The sequence below is a fragment of the Cervus canadensis genome, chromosome X, assembly GCF_019320065.1.
Source record: "Cervus canadensis isolate Bull #8, Minnesota chromosome X, ASM1932006v1, whole genome shotgun sequence".
Lineage (NCBI taxonomy): Eukaryota > Metazoa > Chordata > Mammalia > Artiodactyla > Cervidae > Cervus > Cervus canadensis.
Genome location: NC_057419.1, coordinates 71,950,503 through 71,965,979, shown reverse-complemented (window position 1 = coordinate 71,965,979; position 15,477 = coordinate 71,950,503).

Sequence of the window (15,477 nt, the reverse complement as noted above, 5' to 3'; positions counted from 1 at the left end):
TAAAAATTATCACATATCTTTAAAGTTAGCTGAAGAATTATAGCCGAATCCCAATTTGCCTCTCAACAAAATGATAGGCTTAGAGATCTTTACAATGAGATATTTCTCATGATGTAAACTGAAGCAAGGAAATTTCTTATTCCATGGTACTTGGCTTGTGTTGCTTCTTTATGAATTATGTTCTGATATTTTTAGATGACTGAGAATGTCAAAATAATATTGAGTCAGATGTATTGTCTTCATGTCTTTCATGAGCTTAAAACAGCCCATTCTCTAGAATGGCAATCAGCTGACATCAATCTGATTCTGAAAGGAAAGCATTTTGTCTGAAAGGAAAGCTACAGGATGGCACTGCAAAAATTACCTGTAAATCTAGCATACAAGTTTAGGTCAGACCCTTTCAGTGGGAGGAAGTAAGAAGCAAAGACTTGGACCAGGTTTGGGGAAGCCTGGACCAGAGATCAAATTGCCAACATCCGCTGGATCATCAAAAAGGCAAGAGCGTTCCAGAAAAACATCTATTTCTGTTTTCTTGACTATGCCAAAGCCTTTGACTGTGTGGATCACAATAAACTGTGGAAAATTCTGAAAGAGATGGGAATACCAGACCACCTGACCTGCCTCTTGAGAAACCTATATGCAGGTCAGGAAGCAACAGTTAGAACTAGACATGGAACAACAGACTGGTTCCAAATAGGAAAAGGAGTACATCAAGGCTGTATATTGTCACCCTGCTTATTTAACTTATATGCAGAGTACATCATGAGAAATGCTGGGCTGGAAGAATCACAAGCTGGAATCAAGATTGCCGGGAGAAATATCAATAACCTCAGATATGCAGATGATACCACACCTATGGCAGAAAGTGAAGAGGAACTAAAAAGCCTCTTGAGGAAAGTGAAAGAGGAGAGTGAAAAAGTTGGCTTAAGGCTCAACATTCAGAAAACTAAGATCATCGCATCTGGCCCCATCACCTCATGGGAAATAGATGGGGAGACAGTGGAAACAGTGTCAGACTTTGTTTTGGGGCTCCAAAATCACTGCAGATGGTGACTGCTGCCATGAAATTAAAAGATGCTTACTCCTTGGAAGGAAAGTTATGACCAACCTAGATAGCATATTAAAAAGCAGATACATTACTTTGCCAACAAAGGTCTGTCTAGTCAAGGCTATGGTTTTTCCAGTGGTCATGTATGGATGTGAGAGTTGGACTATGAAGAAAGCTGAGCACTGAAGAATTGATGCCTTCGAACTGTGGTGTTAGAGAAGACTCTTGAGAGTCCCTTGGACTGCAAGGAGATCCAACCAGTCCATCCTAAAGGAGATCAGACTGGGTGTTCATTGGAAGGACTGATGCTGAAGCTGAAACTCCAATACTTTGGCCACCTCATGCAAAGAGTTGACTCATTGTAAAAGACCCTGATGCTGGGAGGGATTGGGGGCAGGAGGAGAAGGGGACGACAGAGGATGAGATGGCTGGGTGGCATCACCGTCTCAATGGACATGAGTTTGAGTAAACTCCGGGAGTTGGTGATGGACAGGGAGGCCTGGCGTGCTGCAATTCATGGGGTCGGAAAGAGTCAGACATGACTGAGTGACTGAACTGAACTGAACCAGACAACTGTAAGTTTAGATTTCTTAATTCACTGTACATACATAGACATCGATTAGTTCTTTCCACAGTAACACTTCATAGCAGACACCATAAAATCTCAGTAGCCTACACATGTCTGTTCACATGTCTGGAATTATCTGCTGACCTTGTCTGAGGATCAGCTGGTTATCGGTTGATCTAAACTCTTTCCAGTTTGGATGACTGGAGGAACTAGGCATAGTCTGCATTTCTCTCATCATCTAGAAGGTTAATACCGGCATATTCTTATGATAGTGGCTAAGGTACAAAGGAGAGCAAGTGGTAATATGCAAAGGCTCTAGAGACTTAAGCTCAGAAGTGGTCCATAATCACTTTCAGCATATACTATGGACTGATCAAAATTTAATAAGTATAGATTCAAGAGGTGGGACTATGCATCTTTAGTAAGAAGAACTCCATGTTCTCACGGTAAAGGGCATGAATGTAAGGGAGGAATAAAGAATTCAAGTCAGCATTGCAGTTTCCCATTGTACATAGCACTGAGTTCCTAGTCTCTGTAGATATCATGCTGTGCAATGTCAGTAATGAAAAGCCTAAGACCCGAGAGTGATTTCCAAACACATAGGGCTTGTTAGAACACAAATTACTAGACCTATCTCCCGGGAATTCAGTTGAGGCGGGAACCTGAGAATTTGCATTTCTAGCGAGTACTCCCGTGACACTGATGTTGCTCATCCAGGGACCACAATTTGAGAGCCACTGTTCTGTGGATTTGGAATTAATATGAACTTTTAGGGATACTAAGACAACTGAGGGGCATTGATGTTTATAGGAAAGGCAATGTGAAATGAAGTGGGAGAATCTGAGTGAGATCATTCTCCACATATCCAAGAGTTCATTCAGAACAGCAGACTAATCAAGGGCCTTTGCTGCCAGCTTAACATGATCTGATGTAACTGATCCAGGTAGCCAAGCAAACAGCATAGAGCTGAGAATGACTGCTTCATCTAATGCCTGATGAAAGTCACACACAAGACTCTATGTCAGCAAACAAATTTTGCAAGCATCACTTTCTTGGAAAAATTAAATAAAATAAAGGTTTGAGACACCCATCACACTTTGAGCAGATCAGTAAAAGCACCCAACTTTTTCTAAGGTCAGATTAGCCGCAAGTTGGGGGACAAAGATAAGCATGAAGAAGTGAGTTTCTCTGTGAGTTTTTCCTATTTAAGCCCTGATCTCTGCTGGGACATGATAATAATAGGTAAGGGGTTATTTCTGAAGGAAGAGAAATCACAATGAAGCAATGAATAAATGAGACCTTAATTTGGGGGAGAATAGGAAAATGCAGTTAAACTATTTTCAGGGAATCTGTGCACTACAACCAGGAAAGGTAATGTGATAAAATGTGAAGTTTTTAATATTGAGACCTATGTGAGGCTTAGCTTAGCCTGACACCATGGTTAAGTACTGAGCAGAAAGAGTTCCTAAGCTATTAGTAGGCAAATAAAAAGCATATTACATTTTTTAAAATGCTATTTCTAAAAGTGTGCAGGCAAATATCAAAAGTGAATCATTATTTCAGATCCCTATCTTTGGAGGCATCTTTAACTAGTACTCATTGCAACCAAAAAAAATGAGAAGGTGTAAAGAGCATATGAACTCATTCAGGATCAATTTTATTAGTGTCTCTAAATGCTCATTTCAAAATTGAAATTAATAGAGAAGGGACCAAAAAAAAAAAAAAAAGAGGCAAGTTTTCAAGCTTCTAAACCTTTTCTTTATTGATCCCAAGTCCTTCTATTTAATCTTAATGAAAAAAATTTATGTAAATAACTAAACTAAAGGGCAACAATGATTTTTTTGGAATAAATATACATCTGTTATGCTAATACAAATTTGAATGGAGCATTTTGCAAATTTCTTTAATAAATAATATCATATGAGCATAAATTTAATAATATAAGGATCATTTAGTGTTATTTATGCAATCATAAATATACATTTACATGCTTCAGTTCAAATGTGAACAAAAATCTTGGAAAACGGTGGTTTTGCCACTGAGAGAGATGTCTCCCTCTTTATCATTATTAATTCCCTAGACCACACAGACACACTGAGAAGTGAATTCCAATTTAACTGAAATGATAAGACAGATATTATAATTTCACACTGAGGTTATTTCTATCTTTTTATCTATTTAAGTGTTTTCCCTATGAAGTTCCCCACTTCCACCTCCATCTACGACCACATGCAGTGAAAATGTTCCCTAAAACTCAGGAGAATTAATAGATTAGTGGTTGTCACACAATCATAGCTCCTCGTTTGTTTTTTCATGTTAACCAAAAAGAAAAGCTGCATGAGAGCATCTCTAAAGATAGCAAGTGGCTTTTTAGTTATCTGTGAAACCTCGCTTTAAATATAAGGAGAAGGAAATCACTGGAAGTTAAGGAAAGAAAATGTGCAGAGAAAAAGACCTATCAATTGAGAAATATATATACACACACATACCATGTCCTTCTCATCTATCAGAATGGGAAGATGGATTTCATTTGAGTTGGGCATGGGGATTAGAGGCAGAAATGCAAATAAAGGAAACCAAATTTAGGCAAGTTTCTTGAGTATCTTTTCCCAGTGATTTAACAATATGAGTGTTCAGATAAATACAGAATCTTACTAAAGGGTAAAGACAATGCTGCTTTCTGTTAGACTTGCCATAAAACCCACTTTCTTGCCTAGATTCTTTTGACCTCAGAAGCAAGAATTTTACTAAGTGGTGGGATTAAGTTCGAGGGTTAAGTTGCTGACGTCTAGACAACTTGGAATTGAATTCAAATAAAAATCAGAGCTCTCATGGATGAAAAATTCATCAAACTGGTTCCATGTTTAAAAAGACTGCTAGAGTCATATAACTAAATGCACTTTTGCTTCCAAAGAACTTAAGTTACCTATCTGTAACATATGAATTCCAGAGTGCAGTGCCTTTATTTAATGCATCCAGTGTACCAGTGAGTCAAATTTCACCAAAATCCAACAGAAATCGAAGTTTAGTGAGAAGAATGATTCTCCTGAGTATATATTCCAGAATCTACTTAAATCTAGCCCAAAGTGTGCCATGAATCTAGCCCAAAGTGTGGATGAATTAGATTCTATCAAAAAGAAGCTGACCCTGAATTCTCCCCTAATAATTTGGTTGTACTGCAGAGTTATACTATCATCGAAAACATCTAAGACTCTATTCCCAGTTTCTTGTCAGTAGTCATTAGCATTGTCATTAGCACTGTCAAATCCCTCTTGTGGACACTTAGACAGGAGTAGACCCTCTGGAGCCCACCATGGATGCAACTATGTTCTTCAAGGGTCCCAGGCTGAACTGGCCTCTGGCCTCAAGGAGATGTTGATATCAGAGGCCAGTTCACCCTGGGCCCCCTCAGAGAAGATATTTTCATCTGAAACTAATTCATTTCCCACTACTTTATGTAACAGAACCATAGAATAATGTACTTTTGGCAGGAATGCTTTGAAGCTCATAAGCAGGGCAGATCAATTCAGTCTCTGAAGAAACAGAGTGATGGACAACAGGCTTTCCCCAGTAATAAAAATGGTGAAGGTTTATTGTAGGTTTACTACATTCTGGGTATTATAAACCTGCATATTTCATTCAATTCTCACAAGAATTACATGACATACGTTCTGTTACTATTTTCATTTCACAAAAGCTAATGATGATTAGAGAAAATAAGCAAATTTTGTAGTCATTCCTAATAAGTAAATGAACCCCAAAACATGGGTGATTTTCCTTTCCAAAAATGTGTCTCATATTTTGCTTAAAGTTGTCAATGACAGGGAGGAGGAAATGGCAACCAATTCCAGTATTCTTGCCTGGAGAATCCCGTGGACAGAGGAGCCTGGTGGACTGCTGTCCATAGGGCCGCACAGAGTCGGACATGACTGAGGTGACTTAGCATGCATGCATGCATTGGAGAAGGAAATGGCAACCCACTCCAATATTCTTGCCTGGAGAATCCCGTGGACAGGGGAGCCTGGTGGGCTGCTGTCCATGGGGTCGCACAGAGTCGGACATGACTGAGGTGACTTAGCATGCATGCATGCATTGGAGAAGGAAATGGCAACCCACTCCATTATTCTTGCCTGGAGAATCCCAGGAACAGAAGAGCCTGGTGGGCTGCCGTCTATGGGGTCACAGAGTCGGACACGACTGAGGTGCTTAGCAGCAGCAGCAGTCAATGAAAGAGATGGGGAGAAAGGATATAAAGGATGGGGGAAGGAAAAGGAGGAGGGAGAGAGGAAGAGACAGAAAAAACTGAATTTTGCTAAAGGTTGAGTTGCTTTGCTTTATGTCTCTTCTCTCAGATAATACTTGAGAAGAATCCTAATGTCAGCTAATGAAAGCAAAAAAAAAAAAAATTTTTTTTGAGAGCAAGAGTCTTTTCTCAGGCACCACTGTGCCCCCCAAAGCCCACCTTCTCTGGTCTCACAGTTATTGTACTAAAAATGATATGAAGTATTTTAGAACTCTAGAGATTCTCCTTTTGTCTTTTTCTTTTTTTTGGCCATACCACATGGCATGTGGGATCTTACTTCTGTGACCAGGGATTGAACCCGTGCCCCCTGCATTGGAAGCGTGGAGTCTTAACCACTGGACCACCAGGGAAGTCCAAGACCCTCCTCTTTAGCATTCTACCCTGAGGGGAGAAAACTGGTTTAGATATATCACCTAAATGTATTCCAAGTATGGTCTGTTTGTCAAATAACTGGCTATTTTCTCTATATACATCATATGTATTATGTAATAGACTCCTATTCTTGCATTAGCAAAGAATTTTATTATGACTAAACTGGAACTAGAACACACATTTTATTTTTATCTCTTGAATCAGTTCCAAATTAGAAGTTCTAGATCTATTTGCACCTGATGGAAGTAACAGGAATGAATTTGACCAAATGAACCATTTTCAACAAGGCTGTTTGGTGAGGGAAGAAATGTTAAGCTGTTCAGTTTCTCACATAGTCACCTTTTTTCCTCCAACTTCATGGTCAGCTTAATGCTTTTCATCAGAAACATTAAACTTCATTAAACTTGTTTTTTTTAAGAAACATTAAACTTTCTAATGCCTCAGGGAATCTTAAAACACCACAGCATCCTCACAAATAACCCAAACAACATATGCAATTGGATTGGCTCGTGTGAAATATTTTGACTCTTCAATGAGAATGGAGACAAAAAGGCACCCAATAATCTTTTCTTGTCTAAGCACCCTTACAGGTAAAATCTACATACTAAGAACCTTCCACTGCTCCCCAAAATTTGTCAAGTTGCTCAATTTGCTCCACTGCAGTAAAGTAAGGTCTTGGAAATACCGTCCTTTTATGGGAAGTTTTTTTTTTTTTATTATTCTAAATTTCTTCATAATATACAGATATCACTTTTTTAATGTGTGCAGACTAAAAGGTCTCACCTTTGGCTTCCATTGCAAATATTTTGAATGTTGATAAAAAGATGGTTTATACTGATATCTGTAACGGTGGTGGGGCGGGGATCCTGACTCCCAGAGTACTAATCTAGGCTTCACTTGCTCCCACTTTTAATCTCAACTCTAGTTCTATGTTTATGACTTGTCTATGAATTCAGCTGCCTCATCTAAAAAATGAGGCAATTAGAGCTCCTCTGTCTTTAAGAGCTACTGTGAGATGACAATTCACTGTATCCAGGAAAGGAAGTGTTCATATCCTAATTTCCTATGGTTCCATTTCCCTTCATTCCTAAGTCACTTATCCACCTAGCCACCCACACTCTCTCATGTTATTTCTTCCCCTACCGGCTTCAGCCTTGCCCTTTCTCTTTTTACTTTCCTTTCTCTTTAGTATTTTCCTATACTTTCTCAGTTTGATTTTCTTTCCTCTTCAGCCCTAAACTTGTTCATTTTCCTCTCCATGGGGTGATCGGAAAAAGCAGCCATAGGTCTCTATGATCACTTAGGTCTTCTGGACAATCACATGCTATCAATATTCACCAGCATTGTACCCACTCATCCCCCACACCTAATCCCCAGAATTGACTGTTGGAACTTTCAAGAATTATGATTATTAGGTATTTTAAGGAAAAAGAATTCAATTGAACCTTGAATTGTACCTATGGCACAATATACTGTATGTCAGTGATAGGACAAAGAAATTTTCCTCTACCTTTCTAGGTTCTTCAGCTCAGTTCAGTTGCTCAGTCGTGTCCAACTCTTTGTGACCCCATGGACTGCAGCACACCAGGTTTCCCTGTCCATCACCAACTCCCAGAGGCTACTCAAATTCATGTCCATTGAGTCAATGATGCCATCCAACCATCTCATCCTCTGTCGTCCCCTTCTCCTCTCACCTTCAATCTTTCCCAGCATCAGGGTCTTTTCAAATGAGTCAGTTCTTCACATCAGGTGGCCAAAGTATTGGAGTTTCAGCTTCAGTATCAGTCCTTCCAATGAATATTCAGGACTGATTTCCTTGAAGATGGACTGGTTGGATCCCCTTGCAGTCTAAGGGACTCTCAAGAGTCTTCTCCAACACCACAGTTCAAAGGCATCATTTCTTCGGCGCTCAACTTTCTTCACAGTCCAACTCTCACATCCATACATGACTACTGGAAAAACCATAGCCTTGACTAGACGGACCTTTATTGGCAAAGTAATGTCTCTGTTCTTTAATATGCTATCTAGGTTGGTCATAACTTTTCTTTCAAGGAGCAAGTGTCTTTTAATTTCATGGCTGCAGTCACCATCTGCAGTGATTTTGGAGCCCCCAAAAATAAAGTCTGTCACTCTTTCCACTGTTTCCCCATCTATTTGCCATGAAGTGATGAGACCAGATGCCATGATGTTAGTTTCCTGAATGTTGAGTTTTAAGCCAACTTTTTCACTCTCCTCCTTCACTTTCATCAAGAGACTCTTTAGTTCTTCGCTTTCTGCCATAAGGGTGGTGTCATCTGCATATATGATGTTATTAATATTTCTTCCAGCCAGCCTGGCATTTTGCATGATGTCCTCTGCATAGAAGTTAAATAAGCAGGGTGACAAAATACAGCCTTGATGTACTCCTTTCCCAATTTGGAACCAGTCTGTTGTTCCATGCCCTAAGTTCTAACTGTTGCTTCTTGACCTGAATACAGATTTCTCAGGAAGCAGGTCAGGTGGTCTGTTATTCCCATCTCTTTAAGGATTTTTCAGTTTGTTGTGATCCACACACTTGAAGGCTTTGGCAGAGTCAATAAAGCAGAAGTGGATGTTTTTCTGGAACTCTCTTGCTTTTTTGATGATCTAATAGGTGTAGGTTCTTCAGGATGGTCTAAGAATTAAATTTACATGACACAGATTAACAGAAGAAAATCTTACAAGTGTTTAATAGCAAGTATATACGGGAGAGACCTGAAAGCAAGTAGGACCCTGTGGGGTCCTGCCTTCCCTGAGTTCCAAAGGGCAGATTCTGAATAGTTGCTAACCAAGGAAGGGAGGAGATGCAGAGACAAGGGAGGGGGAAGCCAAGAAACAATAGTGCAGCCTTGGAGTAGAGTCCTGGTTCCACCTCAAGGGATGTACATAACAATGTCTTTAAACTCTTTAAGATGTCAGCATTCAGAGAAAGATGACTGGAGGCTATAGTAAAGGAATCTCACCAACAAGACTACCTGAGACCAGATTAGGAGTGCAGGCCCAATGCATAGCCTAATCTTACCAGTAACCCCACCCTTGAACTACTGCTATAAAACTCATCAACTCTTCCTGGGTTGGGACACATAGTTTTTCCAGGTGAGTACCTGCTGTGTCCCCCTTTGCCTGGCAAAATAATGTCTCCAAGATTTAATTTGGCAACATGTACAGAGGCTGAGCTTTTAGCATCAGACCCAGGAGACTTGAATAACTTGTCAAAAAGGCCAACGCCTTTACCTTAAATACTGTCTTCAGCTAAAGAAAGGTGTTGGGGGTAGTAGTTAGGAACTTGAAAGACAAGGAAGACAATTGACATGGAGATGGAAAAGCAAATCTTAGGTAAGCAAATGTTTGCTGGGCCTGGCAGAGATCATGGGACACAGAGTGGACTCTAATCTCCAGGCTTGGTTTCCCCCACCACACCTCGCCCATGCTCTCTGGTGATTAAGTCTTTTCTGGAACAGGTCATCTATCTAGGGCTTCCCTGGTAGCTCAGCTGGTAAAGAATTCGCCTGCATTGCAGGAGACCGTGGTTCGATTCCTGGGTTGGGAAGATCTCCTGGAGAAGGGATAGGCTACCCACTCCAGTATTCTTGAGCTTCCCTGGTGGCTCAGATGGTAAAGAATCCACCCACAATGCGGAGACCTGGGTTTGATCCCTGGATTGGGAAGATCCCCTGGAACAAGGCATGGCAACTCCAGTATTCTTGCCTGGAGAATCCTCATGGACAGAGGAACCTGGTGGGCTACAGTCCATGGGGTCACAAAGACTCAGACACAACTGAGCAATTAAGCATATGCTGGACCAGGCAGAGACCATGGGCCATAGAGTGGACTCTGATCTTCAGGCTCAGTTTCCCCCACCACACCTCACTCATGTTCTCTGGTGATAAGTCTTTTCTGGAACAGTTCCTTTATCTAAATTCTTTGGGCAGTTTGCAAGCATGCTCAGTTTTGTCCAACTCTTTGTGACCCCATGGCTGTAGCCCACCCACCAGGCTCCTCTTGAAGAGGAAAAGTTAAAATTTTACATAACCTCCTGCTCCTTCTGCCTCTGTAACCCAGCTTGCTCCTTGCAAAGTTTGGATCACATAGGTCTCAGAAAGTGGGGACTCACAATACTAGGAACTAGAGCTTATCTCACTCATCCTTGTCCTGCTCTTTGCAACTGCCCTAACCCCTGCAAACCCACAAACCCGCTTAATCATGCCCGTCCGTGTATAAAAAACTCTGTAACCCCTTTGTTCGGGGTTCAGGGCTTGGAGTATTAACTCCTCTGGGCCCGCCAGCGTAATAAACCCGAGTTCTCCAACTCTCTGAGTGTGGTGCTTGATTTCTCAAGTACTGGTTTCTGCAAAATTTCTGGAGGCCCCAGCGAGATTCCAACCACACCAGCCCCTTGAGCCACCAAATTGGTGGCTCCGCCAGGCTGGAGTGAAGGAACCCAGAGGAGAATGAGAAAGCACGCCAGCTGATGGTATTCCAGGTTCTCTTTCAGATCGGTATTCTGACTCTCTGGATGGCCAAGCCCCAACCAGACTCATTGGAGGGATGGACCAACTCATCAGGAATGGCCACAGGATAAGGTAAGGCTCCGGGGCCAGTCCCCAGTTGGGACCTACCCCAACAGGTAGAAGAGGAGACCCAATCACCTCCTGGGCTCCCAGGAAGGGAGCAACAGTTAGGAAACCTGGGGACTCAGGAGAAGGGAGGCATTGTGATAGCCTCTAAATGACTGTGAGTGCGTGATTGCTGGTTGAACAGAGTGAGAGAAAATTTTTTTTGAAACTGCAAAGCCAATTCTTTTTACATACACAGTTAAAAACTAGCTTGTTAAAAGGCCTGCCTAGGAAAAAGCTTGAAGTTAACACTTTCCATGCCCTTGAAATACACAGCCCACTTTGCTTGATGCCTCAGTCTTGGGCAAATTAGAACTTAGAGCAAAAAAAAAAAAAAAAAGAAAAAGAAAAAAATAGGGGCAAAGAGATATTTTAAATCTCAAACAGAAAACTATAAGATCTCTGTCTGTCTGTCTGGATTTATGTATGTCTCAGTGTATGTCTTTTGTTTTTTCTTTGTTTTTTTTTCTGATAATATTGCTGAAGTTGTAAATGCATTTTAATTTAATTGGCCTAAAAAAAGTAAATGCTTACAAATCAAACAATTCTAAATACAAGAAAAATTAACCTAAATAAATTTCAGATTCACGTAAACTGGGAAATATTCAATATTAAAAATCTACTATTAATGCTTGTTTGCTAATATAATAAGGAAGATGTATGTTTTTAATAAAGAAGATACAAAAAATAAAATTATGCTTTATAAAGAGAAAAGAAAGTAGGTCTGATTTACAGGTGGCTGTTACGGAAAGTGATTAAAAGGTTTGTGGAAAGTGGACCCTAAAAAGTTTTGTGCATGGTTAGGAATAACTAAGTTTAAAATAAATTTAACTTAAAAAAATAAATTAAATAAAATAAATTTAATTAAGTTTACCTAAATAAGTTTAAAGTAAGGTGGTGCAAAACTTGAATTTGGCCTTTCTCTCTGTTAAAAGGACATATTTTCTTCAGATGTTGAACTGCTTTTAATAATAAGATTTAAGTTTCTTTACCTCTTAATTGATCTGTTCTATATTTACCTTTAAAATCTTTTGTTAACTTTGGCTAAACGAATAACTATTATTTCACAGTGACTTATATGATCCTACCTGACTGAGTGTTATAAACCCTTTTAATATTTATTGACAAAACTTCCTAAATAACTTGACTTCTAGCTAACTTTGGGATGATTCAGAGGGCCCCTGAGACATCCCAAAGAACTATTAAGCTTCCTGGGTTCACTGGACATGTTAAATTACATGTGAAGTACTGTTGAAGGGATGATAAATCTTTTCAGATTATACCATATGGTTGATGTTACTAATATAGATATTCTAAAATTGTGTAAAATTCCTACAGATCTGATATGCCCTCATAAAATATGGTCAATTATAATTCTAGTTATCATATTAAAGTGTTATGACCAGGTTTCTTTGTCAATTGCAATAGAATCAGATTTTAAACATGCCTTCTATGGTTTTATTCTCATGTCTTTAGAAAAATACCACTAGTTCTTCAAGATTTATAGAAAAGACTTTCTAAGATTAAGCAGATAAACAAATTTTGTTATTAACAGTAAGCTGGTATCAGACTGAAATTTGGTCTTCTCTCTATTTAGTGAACAAAGTTTTCTTAAAATGCAGCTTTCAATAACAGATTATGAATTTTTTTGCCTTTAAGTGATTTATATTTGTTTTAAAAATCTTTTTGTTATTTTGATAAAGTAAATAAACATTATTTAAGATTATGGTACATGTAGACAAAGCTCTTTCTGCTTCAACAACAACAAAAAATAGTTAGACCTCACAGTTAAGACTTTTGCTATCCTGATGTCCTTAAAATATGGCAATAGTCTGCTCCTAAATCAGGAAATTAAAAATAGAGAAACAACAGCTAAAAATCAAAGAACCAGGGCTATGGGAAATCCAGGATGGCTGCTTGGCTTTTCCGGGCTCCCTGACAGACCTCATTTTTATTTGATGGGTTAAACCCTTCCCTGGCTACAGTGTTAATGCCCTCACAATGAGTTCTCCAAAAAAAAATTATGTTTCACTGAATATTAAGTTCTAGTTTTGTTAATTAAGGTCTGTGCTTACTAAGACTCCCTTTTGAGATAGTTCCTTGTTATGTTTTATATTGCTAAAAGTTTTAATTAAATTATTAAAAGGACTCTCTAAGATTGTTTCTAAAGCTTGTCTCAGTAACCAGTCTTTGGATAAAGGTCAGATGTTCCATGATGTACAACCAGGAGATTAACACTTGGCTATAATCATTTAACTGAGTCAGATGACCTGGGGAATACCAGGCTATACCCAATGAAAGTTCTTGACATAAATTCTTCCTTATGACCTTACTAATAACTGTTAGCTATACTATTTTCTGTGTAGATCGCTTCAGAAGATTATTTCTTCTGTTACCAAATGTGTGACTGAGCCTGTGATAAAATGCAGATGTATGGTTTCATATGAGATCAATAATTGTAATACTGTAACTCTAGATATGGAAAAAAGCAACAAGAGGAAATATTTTCCTGGACCAAGAGGCTAGTAAGACAGGTATGGTCCAGAGACTTTTGCTACTTACAAGGCCTGGTCTAGTGACAACACATTGAGTGGCCTGTCAATGGAATCTTTGTTAGACCTGGGAATGAGCCTTCCCAGCACCGTGGGACACAATGACCATGAAATACCCCTAAAACAGGGTCAAATATGTGGCTATGAAGGGGCCCTGCTGACTGGAAGTTGGCCCTTGCCAGCTGCCTCTACAAAGATTAAATCATGACTGCTACAAGATGCTGACCTTCAACACCCCCTTGAAAGGAGTTCAGGGTAGAGACAAAAAATAAGGCACTCTGTACTCTGGGAAAACCCCAGAAAAACAGGCCTTCAGATAGTCAGATGTTTTCAGGTAAAGATTTTTATGAGTCCAAATTCTTGCATCTTCTTACGCCTAGAGAAACTAATGTTACAAATCAATGTCTAGACCTGGTTCTCCTGGCTAGCCCTTCAGCAGTTTTCCTACATCTATTAATCTTGGGCCGTATAACTTTCTTGTTAAGTTTGTTTCTCCAAGTAGAAGTACAACAACAACATCCCCTAGCCAACACCCAGACAGTGCTGGAACAAGCTGCCTTATCATTCTGTGGACTCTCATCTCCCTCTATAAATGCACCCCAAGGTCCTCAGGCTATTCTCCCTTTGAGATCTTATGCAGGAGACCACTGCCAGTGATAGAAAAGCTCAAGGGAGACCACCAACAACCAGCTGACCTGGAGATGTCCTGACACCCCCAGGCCCTGGGAAAAGTCTTACACCATATCACCCGAGAAACCTGAGAAAGGACACCCATTCCTTTGGGCAATAGGGTTCATCCCTATCAGCCAGGAGATGAGGTAGGGGTTAAAGACTGGAAAAAGGAACCACTTCAGCCACTTTGGACAGGCCCTCACATGGTCGTCCTGGCAACCCCTACTGCCTTTAAAGTTGTAGGTGTCATCCCTTGGATCCACCACACCAGAGTCAAGAAGGCAGCAGCTTCCTGTGATGAGGACAACTGGAAAGCAGTTCGGGACCTCGAAAACCTCCTCAAGGCCTGGTTCTGAAGACAACAGCCCTCACCCACGAAGGACGCCGAGCCCTGCTCGAGTCACTCCAGAAGCTGACTAGTCAACGCGCGGCAGAAGCTTGAGGATTCTTCAGCCTTGCTCCGGCCACAATCTGGTCAATGCATGGCAAAAGCTTGAAGATCCAGCTATCAAAATATCGATGGATTTTCATTGTCAACCCTGGCCTCTATCCCTAATCGATATTATTGCTGTGCTTTTCATTACAGGACCAACTCGACTCCCTGGCTGAGGTGGTTTTACAGAATAGCAGAGGGCTAGACCTGCTGACAGCTGAAGAGGGAGGACTCTGCCTCTTCTTGAACAAAGAATGCTGCTTTTATATAAACCAATCAGAAATAGTCAGGGACATGGCCCAACAGCTAAGGAAACGAATCATAAAAAGGAGATAGGAACTAGCTAATTCCTGGGGTCATTCAGACAATATCTGGAGCTGGACATCATGGCTTCTCCCTTTAACCAGTCCTCTCTTCATGTTCTTTGCAGCGCTCTTGTTTTGCCCTTGTATTCTCAATGTAATTACCAGTTCATAACCTCTTGGATTAAATCCATAAAGTTACAAATGATAATAGCTGAATATAGTCCCCTAAATGATGGGGAGCTCTGAACATCCTACCAAAACATGAGATGATGCTTTCTACAACGAGTGATAGAAGCATCAAGAGGGGGGAATGAAAAGGAAAAATTAAAATTTTACATAACCTCCTGCTCCTTCTGCCTCTGTAACCCAGCTTGTTCCTTGAAAATTCTAGATCACATAGGTCTCAGAAAGTGGGGACTCACAATACTAGGAACCGGAGCTTATCTCACTCACCCTTGTCCTGCTCTCTTTGCAATCGCCCTAGCCCCTGCAAACCCACAAACCTGCTTAATCATGCCTGTCCGTGTATAAAAAATTCTGGAACCCCTTTGTTTAGGGCTCAGAGCTTGGAGTGTTAACTCCTCTGGGTG